This window comes from Lactuca serriola, chromosome 7 (genome assembly GCF_051521515.1).
Source record: "Lactuca serriola cultivar US96UC23 chromosome 7, Lser_US96UC23_V15, whole genome shotgun sequence".
Lineage (NCBI taxonomy): Eukaryota > Viridiplantae > Streptophyta > Magnoliopsida > Asterales > Asteraceae > Lactuca > Lactuca serriola.
The window spans coordinates 133,050,777-133,066,100 of NC_136414.1; positions in this window are offsets into that span (position 1 = coordinate 133,050,777).

The following is a 15,324-nucleotide window of genomic DNA, read 5'->3' on the forward strand; positions in this document are numbered from 1 at the left end:
GTAAGTACATTTCGCGATTTTTACTCTTTAAGGGTAGAATAGGGATGGTTTGTTCATGCATGAAAAAGTTATCTAGATCAAACACAGTCTTGATCTTCACCAACCTAGATTGTCTTTGAAGTACTTTGTTCCCAAATAACTTGCCTTTCACAAACTGATGTCACCACCACTTTTATCATTCATTCGGAGATTAAAATCTTTGTAGTTCTCATAAGCTTATCTTGGAAACATCACTTCTTTTTTAGGGTTCATATAGGTGCTCAAATAATAAATCTTGAAAATAACATTTCTATGAGAAAATGGGATCGATAATTCTCAAAAACCTGCCCATCATAGAGCAACAACAAAGCAACAATTCAAAGAGCATAGCAACATCAACCAAAAAAGTCGGAGAAAAACTTCATATCAAATGGAAATCACAACAACAAATTGAAATATCACATCAAAAATTCAAAGCTAATCGATAATCTGTAAATATCAGGACCATAAAAGGAAGAAACACACTTGACCAAAAATTGCAGATTCAGGAGGGGTCAAGGAGGAAACAATGGAGGGAACAATTGAAACAATGGTGGTAATTCTGGTGGAGGAAATTATGGTCAAACCAACTTGGTTGAATCACCAATTCAGTTTGTTACTGAGATTCAAACCAACATGGACAGCAATTGTGTAGATTTGTTGATTGATACGGGAGCCACAAAGCACATTTGCAACTCCCGAACCATGTTTTCTACATACCAGAAAGTCTTGGATTATGAACCAATGTTTATGGGGAATGGCTCTACTGCAAAAGTTGAAGGAAAGGGAAAAGTGAAGCTACATCTGACTTATGAAAAAGAACTTGTTTTATGTGATGTATTGCATGTTCCGGAAATTACTAAGAATCTGATAAGTTTGTTGTCACCAAGGGCGGGATGTATGTTGGAAAGGGATAACTTAGTGAGGGTCTCTTCAAAGTCAGTGTCTTACCTTTGCACTATGGTGTTGAAACACCAAACAATGATGTAACCAATGTTAATGTTAATGCAATAATGGGGCACTACTATCCCCTCTTCTATGTATATGCATGATCCTTCATTTTTGTGGCATCTCGTTTGGGACATGCCAATTTTTGTTCTATTCAAAGAATGGAAAAACTTGGCATGCTACCAAAATGTTCATTAGATAAAAACATAAAATGTGAGGTTTGTGTATAATCAAAAATTTCACAACATCTTCATAAATCAGTTGAAAAATCTAGTGAAATACTTGGCTCAATCCACTCTGATTTGTGTGATTGCAGCAAATATTGTTATATTTATTTGTTAAATACCAAGGATGAAGCCTTGAATTCTTTTAAGAATTACAAGCCTGAAGTTGAAAATCAACTTGGCAAAATGATCAAAATTCTAAGGTCTGATCGAGGAGGAGAATATGAATCCAAAGACTTTGCTGAATTTTGTTCCTTAAATGGTATTATACATCAAAAAATTGTTCCATATACTCCTCAAAAAAATGGAGTGGCCGAAAGAAAGAATTAAACATTGAAAAACATGATTAATTCAATGTTAATAACTTCTGGAGCACCACATAACCTGTAGGGAGAAGCATGTCTTGCAGCAAATTCAATACTTAATAGAATTCCTCATAAAAAGAGTAATAAATCACCCTATCATCTGTGGAAATGGAGGTTACCCTCTTACAAAAGGATGAAAGTGTGGGGTTATCTATCTAAGGTACAAGTACCTTTTCCTAAAAGGACTAAACTTGGACCACAAATCAGATCTTGCATCTATCTTGGCCCTGCCATGAACAGTGCAACCTATAGGTTTCTTGTGTATATCACATGTTGATGATATCCATAACCAAACCATCATGGAATCAGCAGAGGCTGAATTCTTTGAAAATATTTTTCCTTTTAAGGATAAAGGGAAAGAGGTTACGTGCTCTAGGAAAAGACCTCTCGATAATGGACTAAATGAAACCATTCTTGACAAAAGTTTACAATCAAATGATAAGAATTCTTCAAACGTTCAAGAAGATAACTAAGAACATAGAAGAAGCAAACGGGAAAAAATAGCCAAATATTTTGGACCTGATTACATGACCTATGTAGTGAATAAAGAACCACAAACTTATAAAGATGTTATGGATTCTTCTGAAGCTCCCTTTTGGAAAGAGGCAATCAAAAGTGAGATTGACTACATTGTGCAGATTAACACTTGGAAATTCGTGGATTTGCCACCTGGGCAAAAACCAATTGGGCACAATGGATGATATTCAAGAAGAAGTTTAGACCTGATGGTACCATTGAGAAGTACAAAGCTCGTTTAGCAGTTAAAGGGTATCTTCAAAAGGATGGTCAATAATTCTTTAACACTTATTCACCTGTTATAAGAATTACATTAATTCACACATTAGTAGCAATTACATCCATTCACAATTTGGAAATACACCAAATGGATGTGAAAATTGTGTTCTTGTATGGTGAACTAGATGAATATATATATATATATATATATATATATATATATATATATATATATATATATATATATGAATCAACCTGAAGGGTGTGTGGTTAAAGGTCAAGAAAACAAAGTCTGTAAGTTAGTTAGATCACTTTATGGACTAAAACAGGCTCCAAAGCAATGGTGTGAGAAGTTTGACAACACATTACTTTCTAATGGATTTAGAATAAATGAATGTGATAAATGTGTTTATGTCAAACAATACAAGAATGCTTGTGTCATCATATGCATGTATGTGGATGATATGCTTATAATGGGTACTAATTTGGATGTGATCAATCAAACCAAGAAAATGCTACACTCCTCTTTTTCCATGAAGGACTTGGGAGTAATAGATGCGATCCTTGGTGTAAGAGTTCAAAGAAGGTTAGATGGATATACTCTTACTCAATCCCATTATATTGTAAGTGTACTCAAGAAGTTTGGACACTATCAAGACAAGTCGGTTGTAATCCCATTTGATGCTTCTAGTCATCTTAAGAAGAATAAAGGTGATAGTGTAGCTCAGCTAGAATATACTCAAGTTCTGGGTAGCTTAATGTATAATATGAATTGTACAAGACCGTACTTAGCATATAGTGTAAATAGATTGAGTCGCTACTCCCACATTCCTGGGAAAGATCATTGGTATGCATTAGTAAGAGTGCTTAGATATTTATAGCATACAATGAATTATGGATTGCATTACGTGAGGTATCCTACTGTACTAGAAGGATATTGTGATGCAAAGTGGATCTCCAATACTTTTAAGGAAAAATCCACAAGTGGATATGTGTTCACACTTGGTGGAGCTGCTATCTCTTGGAAATCATCTAAGTGAACTGTGAATACTCGTTCTACAATGGAGGCAGAGTTTGTTGCTTTAGATAAAGCTGTTGAAGAAGCTGAATAGCTTAAAAGCTTCCTAGAAGGTATTCCTCTGTGGCTTCAACCTGTTACTGCCATTGGCATACATTGTGATAGTATGGCTGCTCTTACTAGAGCACAAAGTCAGATATACAATAGCAAGTCGAGACATATTAGGCACAGACATATTACAATAAGAGACTTGCTAAAGAAATGGACACATTTCCATTAGTTACATAAAGTCAAAGGAAAATATAGTTGATCCTTCGACAAAAGGCCTTAGTAGAGAGCAAGTTCTCTTCACATCGAGGGGAATGGGCTTAAAGCCAACACAATGAGTCATCACCTGGCGGAAACCTAACCTAGCAACATTAGAGATCCCATGATCTAGGTTCAATAGGAAAACTAGTTGGGGAAGACTCAAAGAAGCACTAACACAAAGGTATGCTCACTCCTATGATATTTATTTTGTGTTTTTCGTTGATGATATAGGGAAGAATTCTTTATTCTTAATAATGCTGATAGCTTTTATAGTGGAATAGTACGGATTATTCCAAATTAGCATTACCTATGTGAGATGGATGTGAGGTCGCATCTTTGGGAGCTGATAAGGCTAAGCTCTCTAAAAGTCTCATGAAGAAAGGATTGTTCACGACCGAAAAGAACACAATGGTAAGAAATGAACCATACTTAGATATGATATGTGTGATACCTCTTATTTAACTCTACTATACAAAGTGGTTAGTTCAAGACTCTATTTAACTACCCACCACGTAGATCCAAGTAGTACTCACTATGAAAGGTTCAAGTTTTACAACACCTATTCAGATGCATGTCATATCTTACTTCCCTTATTTGAATATCAAAGTTCACTTATTTTCTATTCAAATGTGGGGTATTCTAGGAGTTTGAATAGAAAATGTGGGGTATTGTTGGAACTTTGCTTTACAAAATTACAATGTGGGACTTATCCCACATTGGTGGAAGAGAAAACCTTTTCCCACCTTATAAGTCTTGTCCCACTCAATTAATCAAATGGATCAAGTAATGGGTTAAGCATATTGGGTTTGGGTTGTGGTGTTGGACTAGTCAAATTGGACTAGTCAAATTCGGTTGGTGGTTATACAACCACTTTTAGAAGCCTATAAATAGAGCATTTCAGATAGAATTTGGGAGCCAATAAACACACACACTTTCTCTAAACAAAAATCGTTCTTTATAAAGAAGGATCACGGTCAATTTCGACAGAATCAATATCTGTTCTTGAATTGGTTGTTGTATCCTCAAGACAGATCCATTCCAGGGAAATTTATGTCTTAGGACACTACAGAAGCAGGCCTCAATCTGTATAATTTCGTGATACATTTTCTATGTAGTATATATTCAAGTATGTTTTTTGTAAACTGATTCTTGTATATTACATATATTTGAATTTCATTTGTTTTATTGCTATTGGTTTTGTTGATTGTATACTCATGTCATAACATTCGTAACATTTTTAATTCAGGCCATCATAACTACATGCCAATAATAAGCTCTATGCACATAATGCATCAGGCACAAAAGGAAATTAAAGAGAATATATATTAAGAATGAACTTAAAGTGAATATATATTAAGAATGACTTTAAAGCTGTGCTCACAATATATTATATTCATAACTTTTTGTTGGTAAGCATGTAAACGGTTTTGTTATCTGATCTAAATTCCTATATGGTGCTCTTTATCTATGTAATTGCTTCGCAATTTATTAATTGTATTACCTTTATAATATGTATTATTTTCTAATAGATGTACACGTTATATGGTACACTACTTAAACTAACATAATATCACCATCTAAAGGGCCATATCAAATATGTAATGAAAGAATCCCAGAACCACAACCTATATAGTTGGAGACGAGCCATAGTTGGATAATAACTTCAAAGTGAATGAGAAACATCATATATATATATATATATATATATATATATATATATATATATATATATATATATACAACTATTATTCCAACGCATAATTTGAATGAAACAATTGTTTTAAATTCCACACATCCCTAACACACTCATCTAAAAAATATCCTTCCCTTTTTGCTAGTTAATTTCCAAATAAGGTTTCAACAAAGGATTGTAACGCATTTTGGAACTAAGAATCTACAAGAATTTTACCATGACCTAAAATTCATAACATTTTTAATTCACACCATTCGAACGATATTCCAATAATAAGCTACACATGATGCATCTAACACAAAAGGAAATTAAAGAGAATATAAATTGAGAAGGAAGTTATAGTCGTGCCCAGTGCCCACTAAACTAAAATAAAGAGTGAGAACCAATCCATTTATACAATAAAGTTCAAGATGCAAAAGAACCAATGACGATTCCCAATAATCTTGACAATGCTCTATAGCATATATAGCCATGCTAACAAATCATCATTGTTGTACAACACTATCATCCAAACAATCACGGAAGAAGTACCAGTTTTTTTGCCAAAAAGAATCTGCTTTTTCCACTTTTATAAGGAAAAGAATATTTCTCGTATTGTGACTGAAGATCAACCCAAGACTCTATTCGTATAAAACCACCACCTTGTTCAGGGTTATGAACAAAGAATGCATATTCTTCTCTTGTCTTTTCACATGACACCCATTCCATATTTCTTAAATTTATTTCTTGAATGTCGTACGGATATTCTAATGTTCAATCCATCACATAAAAATTTTCACCCAAAGTTACAAACATAGGATAATTGAAGCCTGGCTTCGGAGAATTCTTGATTTCATGTATTTTCACTTTGGGTGTTGGAAAAAGTCTCACTTCACATAAACGATTAATGGGGTGTAGGGTATATATCTTCCCCTTGAAAACATATAAATCATATATACTTACAGTGGTGGAGATACAAGCCCATTCTCATTTATCAGCTATACAAAACCATATTTTGTGATAGTATCTAGCGAAACACAACAAACACTCACCCAGATATTAAAGGTGAAAAGACAAGGATAGCCCCCAAACATGGTGCGTAGAGGATAACATTAGGGAATGAGAAAGGGACATGAAGTTCATGCCTTGTGATAGGATTCACAAGCTAGAAATCCTTGTATTCCTCACCAAACAGAATCAAGTAACCACAACTTACTCCAATACATGTTGTATAATCAGAATGAGGAAGAATTGTTTTTAACTTTCTTCCTTCAAGTCCTCTAGATATTGATAACACTCATTTTCATTAGCATGAGTAGAGATAGATATGGTCATGGGTGGTCTGGACACCATAAAAATTTTCTTGTTAGAGACTGTAAATGATCTCCATGACTTGCAAACTCCATTAAATGCAATGAAATCAATGACTCCAAGTTTCATCATAACTAAAAAAAGCACATCATGGTTGATATCTGACCAAGGATTACAACTCTTGATCTTGTTCATGTTCATGGTAGATGCATCTTCATGGTTCTGGTCTCTAGTTATATTCCTTGTCTTAACGATTTCTACACTTGCAAAAAGAAATAAGTATTTGAGTCAATCAGGCCATGGGAAAACAAGAGGCATATCAATATGATTTTTTGTTGTATAACTAAACAAAGAAGCAAAAGGTAGAAGAAGTCAAAATTGGTTTGTTGATAATGTAAGGCGATATTTGTATTTGGTTTTCTTAGCTAGTTCCTAAGATTTTTGTTTATAGCTCAATAGAAAAATAAAGGTATGCACATCCCAAGTTTTAATCTGAATGTTCAAAACTCATAAAGCTTATGGATATAGAAGAATAATCTGATATGCATCGATCCCAAGTTTATAAGTGAGCAGTATACAACGATAATGCTTATTATTTACATTAAAAATTGAAGAACATGAACATAATTAAAATTTATGGATTTTTAAAGTTGGAGTGAATTGCATTTAATTATCCAATATCTTATAAGAATAAAATGCAGCAGAAAAATTTAACGTTATTAGTGTTGAAACTTTAAGTTGAATACTGCAATAATGTCCCTGTCATGTCAGGGTCGTCCCAGTGAATGGGCGACCGTCTAAGGCCCATCTCTTAAAGGGGCCAAAAATTTTTGTGGACTTCATTATTATTATTATTATTATTATTATTATTATTATTATTATTATTATTATTATTATTATTATTATTAGTAGTAGTAGTAGTAGTAGTAGTAGTAGTAGTAGTAGTAAAAAAGTTTATATTTAGAAGCTAGTACAAGTAATTTTCTTTCAATTATTAAGTTATTATAAAAAAAACTAGATGGACTTTTTGTGTGTTAAGGGCCCTTGTTTTCCCTTTCGCCCCGGGTCGAAAATATATTTGGAACGGCCTTGGTCCTTGGACATTGTAACATCCCGAGTTCAGGAGTGCAAGTTCAGGGTTCAAAGTGAAAATGTATAAGGGCAACTCAGCGAGTCCATGGGTGGACTCGGCGAGTAGAGTCGCGATTTTGGTCGCGTGTTAAGTGGCCAACTCGGCGAGTCGCCGGCTGGACTCGGTGAGTTGGTGCTGGGTGAAGAAAACCCTAATCTTCGGGGTTTGCACCCTATTTAAAAAATGATATGCCTTCTTTTCAGCCTCTATTTCCCCTGAGTGTTCTAGAGGAAACCCTAATCGTGAGAAACTCCATTATTGAGAGGATTGAAGCTTGGAAGAAGGAATTTGTGAAGAGAAGTTGGAGGAATTCGAGGATAGCACCAAGAGGGCTTGTGGATCTGAAGTCTACATCAGTTTAGGCTCATCTTTGGGGTAAGAATCCTCTGTCTTGAGCCCTTTTTCCCTTATTGTCATCCATGGTGGTTGTTTTGGGGTTTTTGGAGTATTTCATGAGCTATTTCGGGATTGGAAGACGGATTTGAGGATGCTACCTCAGATCTGGAGTAGTGATGGTCCAAAAATGCATAAAGTCCCTATTCATAAGTGATTGGTGAAGCTATCTTGTCCCAAACCCAAACCCTAAAGTGTAAAATGCCTAGATCTCTTTGGATTCACGTAAAGTTCGCCACTTTACATGATGGATGGGTTGTAGGAGGCTAGATCTATGTTTTGGATCAATTGCATGACCTAGAAGTTTCTGTTTGGAACGAGATCTAGAGGCACTCGGCGAGTCACAAGGGTGTACTCGGCGAGTTGCTTGAAGATGGTCTAGAACTCGGCAAGTTGGAAGAACAACTCGGCGAGTAGGTTGAACATAGCCTTGGACTCAGCGAGTCTGTTCTTGGACTCGGCGAGTCTGGTCGTGAGGTCCTATCCTTTCTTCTGGTTGAGCTGTGAATCAGTGAGTCAAGGGATGACTCGGTGAGTCAGGTGTGAAAGGACTTAGAGTTGTTGGACTCGGCGAGTCTCGGGGTGACTCGGCGAGTTGAGTCGTGGATTGGGGAAAGTTCTGAGCATGGGGACTCGGCGAGTCATCGGGTTGACTCGGCGAGTAGAGTCAGCCAAGGGTTGACCAGTTGACTTCCAGGGGCATTTTGGTAATTGTTGGATATTGTTTTGAGTTCATTGTTTTGGTGGTTGGCCAGTGGTGGAGATCGTATCAGTGATCGGAGCAGCTTGGGTTATCTGTTCAGTCGGCAGTTTCGAGGTTAGTTATCCTCACTATATCAACAGGGTCTAAGGCACCAAGGTCGGCCCTTTATCGGATTGAGATACGAGTATTTGTTGTTATGATATTGCTTTGATATGTTGCATCCTGGTAGCTAGGGTGGTATATGTTAGAGACCTGGTTGAGGTCGGTATCCTGAGATATAGGGTGATGCTATGCTAGAGACCGGTTAGGTCGGAATCCTGGTTAGGATGATGATATGCTATGTGATCTGTTTGATCGGTTTGTTGACTATGAATTGTTATATGATTGTATGTCTATGTGCACATGGTTGTTTGGACTGGAGTTGGGTTGAGGCGGGTCCTACTGTGTGTTGTAGGCCAAGATACCCAGGGCAGACCGGTTGTCCCAAAGGCCCAACGAGCGGTCCGGATAGGCTGTAGGCCACAAGAGAGCTGACCAAACGTGCCGAGGCTTGGAGAGTGGACCAGGCCGACTGAAGGCCCGGTGCGGGCGGACCAGTCATACTGTAGACTCAGAGAGTGGACCAGGTGGATTGAAGGCCCGATGAGGGCGGACCAATCACACTACAGACTCAATGTATATGGCTAGACTCGGAGAGTGGACCAGGCCGACTGAAGGCCTGGTGCGGGGGGACCAGTCATACTGTAGGCTCGGAGGGTAGACCAGGTGGACTGTTGGCCGGTGCGGCAGACCAGACACACAATAGACCCGAAGTGCATGGCTGTTCTGGGATCGGATATGATATGGCATGTTATGCGTGTATGGTATATGTGGTTGGTATTTTGGGGATATCTCACTAAGCTTTCGGGCTTACAGTTGTGGTTTAATGTTTTTTTCAGGTTCTTCAGGAGACCGTGGCAAGGAGAAGGTGTGATCGTACCGCTCCTCATGTTTATGTTGTGATGTGATTCTGGGAATACACTAAATAAATTGTATTGAAAACCTTTTTGTAATAATTTAAAGAGATCGGGTTGTTTTTGAAAAATTTAAATTGGTTGGAATTTTTCGGTCGTTACAAGTTGGTATCAGAGCCTTGGTTTGAGTGAATTGGTGGAACACTCGTGTGACTCCAGTCTCAAATCGAGGAGGGTTTTCAAAAGAGAATTTAAAATGGTTTTCAAAATGAGTAAAAGGAGGACGTGGAGGTACGATCAGCCGGAGCCAGTAGGTAACCCCAAAATACCATACATGATATTTGTTTTGAGCATTGATAGAACAGCATCCTAGTGCTAGGCTAGGGATCTTCAGGATTTCATGATGATGTTGCCTGATTTATGATGCATGTTAGCCTAGGGTTTCGTTGTGGGAGATTTCCAGTGTTCCTCTAGTAGTGAGGGTTGAGCGTTTGTTATGTATGTTTTCACTAGGGTGTTATGGTAGTACTTCATACGAATATGGGTAGGTGTAGAAGGTAGTATGGGCCCGTACTACTGAAAGCATAGGACCCATACGCGTATCAGGGAAACCATGAACTCTAGGGTTGGTTTGAGAGTTGGTTCCCGGGTTAGTGGGAAGTGTGTGAGATTTTATGGTGTTTTTCAGTATGGAGATTCCGAGGCACGCTGGGAGTGGATCCGAGTTAGGATTGGGAGCAGGAGAGGGAGTTCTGGGTGGGTCAGTACCGCCCGAGGTTATTTGTCAGATGAGCACGTGCGAGTTGGATGCGAGGATTCGTGAGATCCTGCATGATGAGGTTGCTGCGTTGTTCCAGGCTGAGTTGCTGGAACTGTTTGGGTCGATTAAGACCGCCATGGTTGAGTATTTTGATGATCGCTATGCAGCTCTCACAGAGACGGCTGCCACAGCGGCTATAGTGGCTGTAGCAACGGCAGGGGGAGGAGCTGGTTGGGTTTTTCAGTATCGGGACTTCGATAATAGGAAGCCTCCCACCTTTGATGGAGTTCAGGACCCTACTGTTGCTATGAGATGGTTGTCGGACGTGGAGGGGTGTTTCTTCATGTGTTCATGCCCTGCTGATCAGAGGGTGAGGTGTGCTCTAAACCTGTTGAGGCTCGGGGCGAAGGATTGGTGGAGATTGACCGCGGGGTCATATTCGGATGCGCAGAGGGCTGCGGTTTCATGGGATCAGTTCAGAGAGATGTTCAACACTCGTTATGTTCCGCGGGTTGAGAGAGAGAGAGAGAGAGAGAGAGAGAGAGAGAGAGAGAGATTAGCTCAGGAGTTCCTGGAGCTAAAGCAGGGTTCGGAGTCGGTGATTGAGATCACCAGGATGTTCACTGAGAGGGCGATGTTTTGCCCTGAGTTCGCTTCGGAGCAGGCTCAGTTGTCCCGATATCTGAGTATGCTCAAGAGAGATATCAGACAGTTTGTGTCTACGCAGAGGTGCGAGACTTTATTGGAGTTGCAGGAGGCCGCCAGGCGGCGTGAGTTGGAGATTGAGTTGCAGTTGCGCGAGCTGAGGTAGGCTCCGGTGCAGTCGCAGCCGGCGCCGAAACGGTCCAAGACTGTCGATTCTAGGGTGGGAGATCAGAGCAGCCACGCTTGTGGGAAGTGTGGGAAGGGTTACACCGGAGTTTGTAGGTCCGGTGGTGCATGCCGCAAGTACGGAAAGGAGGGGCACTATGCGAGGGATTGTCGGCAGTCAGCGCCAGTTCGGGATTTGAGGATTTGTTATCATTGTCATTAGGTTGGGCACTTGAGGGTCAACTGTCCACAGCTTGCTGCAGGATCGGTGCAGACTCCAGCACCGGCCACTTTGAGGATCACGAGTGGAGGTCAGGGTGGAGCGGAGCCCCCAAGGGCTCAGGGTCGTGCTTTTCAGCTTTCAGCAGAGGAGGTTAGAGCAATGTCGGATGCAGCTGCAAGTATGTTTCTTTCTTAATTATCTTGTGATTATTGTGGAGTATTGTTTATATGCTAGTTTCTTTGTGTGGTTTTCGGTGTGGTATTCGTTGTTCTTTGAGAGTTATGGTATGGTTATGGGTTAGTGATGGGAATTTCGTTGGTTATCATTCGTGGGGTTTATTAGTGGGAATCTGGCGTTGGTCTGAATGTCGGATAGCATCTGCCTTCTGAAGAGTGGTTAACTGCAGATTGAGTTTCTTTCGAGCGGGATGATCAGTATGGAAATGTGATTTTTGCGAAGGTTGTTTATGCTTGCGGGACGTAGTTCGCGTGTAAGTGTTTGTGTTATGTAGGGTGTTGAGGGAGGTCGGTGATGGCGACCGGTGGTTGTTAGTCAATACTATAAGTGGGGGAGAATTGGAAAATTCTCCGGAAAATCGATGAGCATTGGAGGTTGTTTAGCTGCTTAGGATTCAGCAGTGTTCTATCAGCCAAGAGGGTAGGCTGGTATGAGTAAGTGGCAGGCATGCGGGGCAGGATACAGACCTAGGGTATTTGATTGTGGAGGGCCTGGGATCAGGCCGGGATTGAGTATGTATGATGGAGGTAGAGTTCGGAACCCCTAGAGGGCTAGAAAAGTATGCATGGGAGGGTTTCCCGGAGAGATAACTCGGAATGATGAATGCTGGTTGAGCGGTCCGGATAGACTGAAGGCCGGTAGGCGTACCAGTCAGGCCGAAAGCTCGGAGGACGGCCCAGCCAGATTGAAGGCCCTGGAGGGCGGTCGATATTGGCTGAAGGTTCTGAGAGTGGTCCAGATTGGCTGAAGGTTCTGAGAGTGGTCCATATTGGCTGAAGGCCTGGTAAGGCGGTCCAGTCATGCTGAAGACTCTGCTGGTATTGTTAGATCGGTTCGAGGAAATGGATTGAGTATGTCGCGATTTGTTAGAATTAGAAGGTCTGGCCCCGGGTATTGATCTCGATTAGTGGAGATGGTGCGTGGACTTGAGAGTCCTTGCGAGCAGATTCAGAGCATGTGTGTTGCATGGATAGCGGTTATGCTATAAGGGAGTGGTGTAGCATCGGACGAGCACCATGGCACTTGTCGCGGTGACAAGGCAGCCAAGTGGATTCCCTTGGTAGGGAAAGAGAGAGGAATGTAGCTCCGAGAGGGAGTGTAAACTCACGGAAGTGAAAGTGGCAGTGCAGAGTTGTGATTGGAGTGATCCAATTAGGGTCTTTGAGCAGCATGATTGCGGCAGTGGTATGGAATCACATCCGGATGGGATGTCTGCTGAGGTTGCGGAAGGATTTCCGCGAGGGTAGAGCCAAGAGGCTCGGAAAGGATGCTGGGAGGGAGTCTTGGATTTCCAGTTTGATTCTGATCAAGGAATTGTGTATGTAGTGGTGATTCATCCTGGGGGATGTTTATAGGTGTCGTTAGTGTGGCGGGTTTTCCCATTCCAAGGGTACTAGAGCTAGTTCAGCATGTGCATGTGATTGCTAGAGGAGAACTCATGGGAGTTGCTCTGAGGCTGAAGAATGTGTCATTCTGTCAGCATGGATTGGATAGAGTTGGACTCGGATCGGGAACCCGGTGGTTCAGGGTTATATCTAGCTCATATGGGTTGAGTGATTGTTATGATTCGGAGCATTTTTGCATTATGGGTAGTACTCAGTTGATAAGTGGGGTTATCAGAGGTCGAAGCCGGTGGCCGGCTTGATGCGGTAGTCGGAACACCGCGGGAAGGAAAAGTGAGTTTCGGGTTTCTATGGTTGTGCTTTGAGGAACCTGGGCTGGTTAATGCCAGGTGGTGCGTGGCGGGAGTATTTCTAGAGTTGAGTTGCCGCAGGCTTCGAGGATGAAGCCTAATTTAAGTGGGGGAGAATTGTAACATCCTGAGTTCAGGAGTGCAAGTTCAGGGTTCAAAGTGAAAATGTATAAGGGCAACTCGGCAAGTCCATGGGTAGACTCGGCGAGTAGAGTCGCGATTCTGGTCGCGTGTTAAGTGGTCAACTCGGCGAGTCAGCGGTTGGACTCGGCGAGTTGGTGCTGGGTGAAGCAAACCTTAATCTTCGGGGTTTGCACCCTATTTAAAGAATGATATGCCTTCTTTTCAACCTCTATTTCCCCTGAGTGTTCCAGAGGAAACCCTAATCATGAGAAACTCCATTATTGAGAGGATTGAAGCTTGGAAGAAGGAATTTGTGAAGAGAAGTTGGAGGAATTCCAGGATAGCACCAAGAGGGCTTGTGGATCTGAAGTCTACATCAGTTTAGGCTCATCTTTGGGGTAAGAATCCTCTGTCTTGAGCCCTTTTTCCCTTATTGTCATCCATGGTGGTTGTTTTGGGGTTTTTGGAGTATTTCATGAGCTATTTCGGGATTGTAAGACGGATCTGAGGATGCTACCTCAGATCTGGAGTAGTGATGGTCCAAAAATGCATAAAGTCCCTGTTGATAAGTGATTGATGAAGCTATCTTGTCCCAAACCCAAACCCTAAAGTGTAAAATGCCTAGATCTCTTTGGATTCACGTAAAGTTCTCCACTTTACGTGATGGATGGGTTGTAGGAGGCTAGATCTATGTTTTGGATCAATTGCATGACCTGGAAGTTTCTGTTTGGAACGAGATCTAGAGGCACTCGGCGAGTCACAAGGGTGTACTCGGCGAGTTGCTTGAAGATGGTCTAGAACTCGGCAAGTTGGAAGAACAACTCGGCGAGTAGGTTGAAGATAGCCTTGGACTCAGCGAGTCTGTTCTTGGACTCGGCGAGTCTGGTCGTGAGGTCCTATCCTTTCTTTTGGTTGAGCTGTGAATCAGTGAGTCAAGGGATGACTCGGTGAGTCAGGTGTGAAAGGACTTAGATTTGTTGGACTCGGCGAGTCTCGGGGTGACTCGGCGAGTTGAGTCGCGGATTGGGGAAAGTTCTGAGCATGGGGACTCGGCGAGTCATTGGGTTGACTCGGCGAGTAGAGTCAGCCAAGGGTTGGCCAGTTGACTTCCAGGGGCATTTTCGTAATTATTGGATATTGTTTTGAGTTCAGTGTTTTGGTGGTTGGCAATGGTGGAGATCATATCAGTGATCGGAGCAGCTTGGGTTATCTGTTCAGTCGGCAGTTTCGAGGTGAGTTATCCTCACTATATAAAAAGGGTCTAAGGCACCAAGGCCGACCCTTTATCAGATTGAGATCCGGGTATTTGTTGTTATGATATTGCTTTGATATGTTGCATCCTGGTAGCTAGGGTGGTATATGTTAGAGACCTGGTTGAGGTCGGTATCCTGAGATATAGGGTGATGCTATGCTAGAGACCGGTTAGGTCGGAATCCTGGTTAGGATGATGATATGCTATGTGATATGTTTGATCGGTTTGTTGACTGTGAATTGTTATATGATTGTATGTCTATGTGCACATGGTTGTTTGGACTGGAGTTGGGTTGAGGCGGGTCCTGCTTTGTGCTGTAGGCCAAGATACCTAGGGCGGACCGGTTGTTCCGAAGGCCCAGCGAGCGGTCCGGATAGGCTGTAGGCCCTAAGAGGGCGGACCAGACGTGCCGAGGCTCGAAAAGTGGACCAGGCCGACTGAAGGC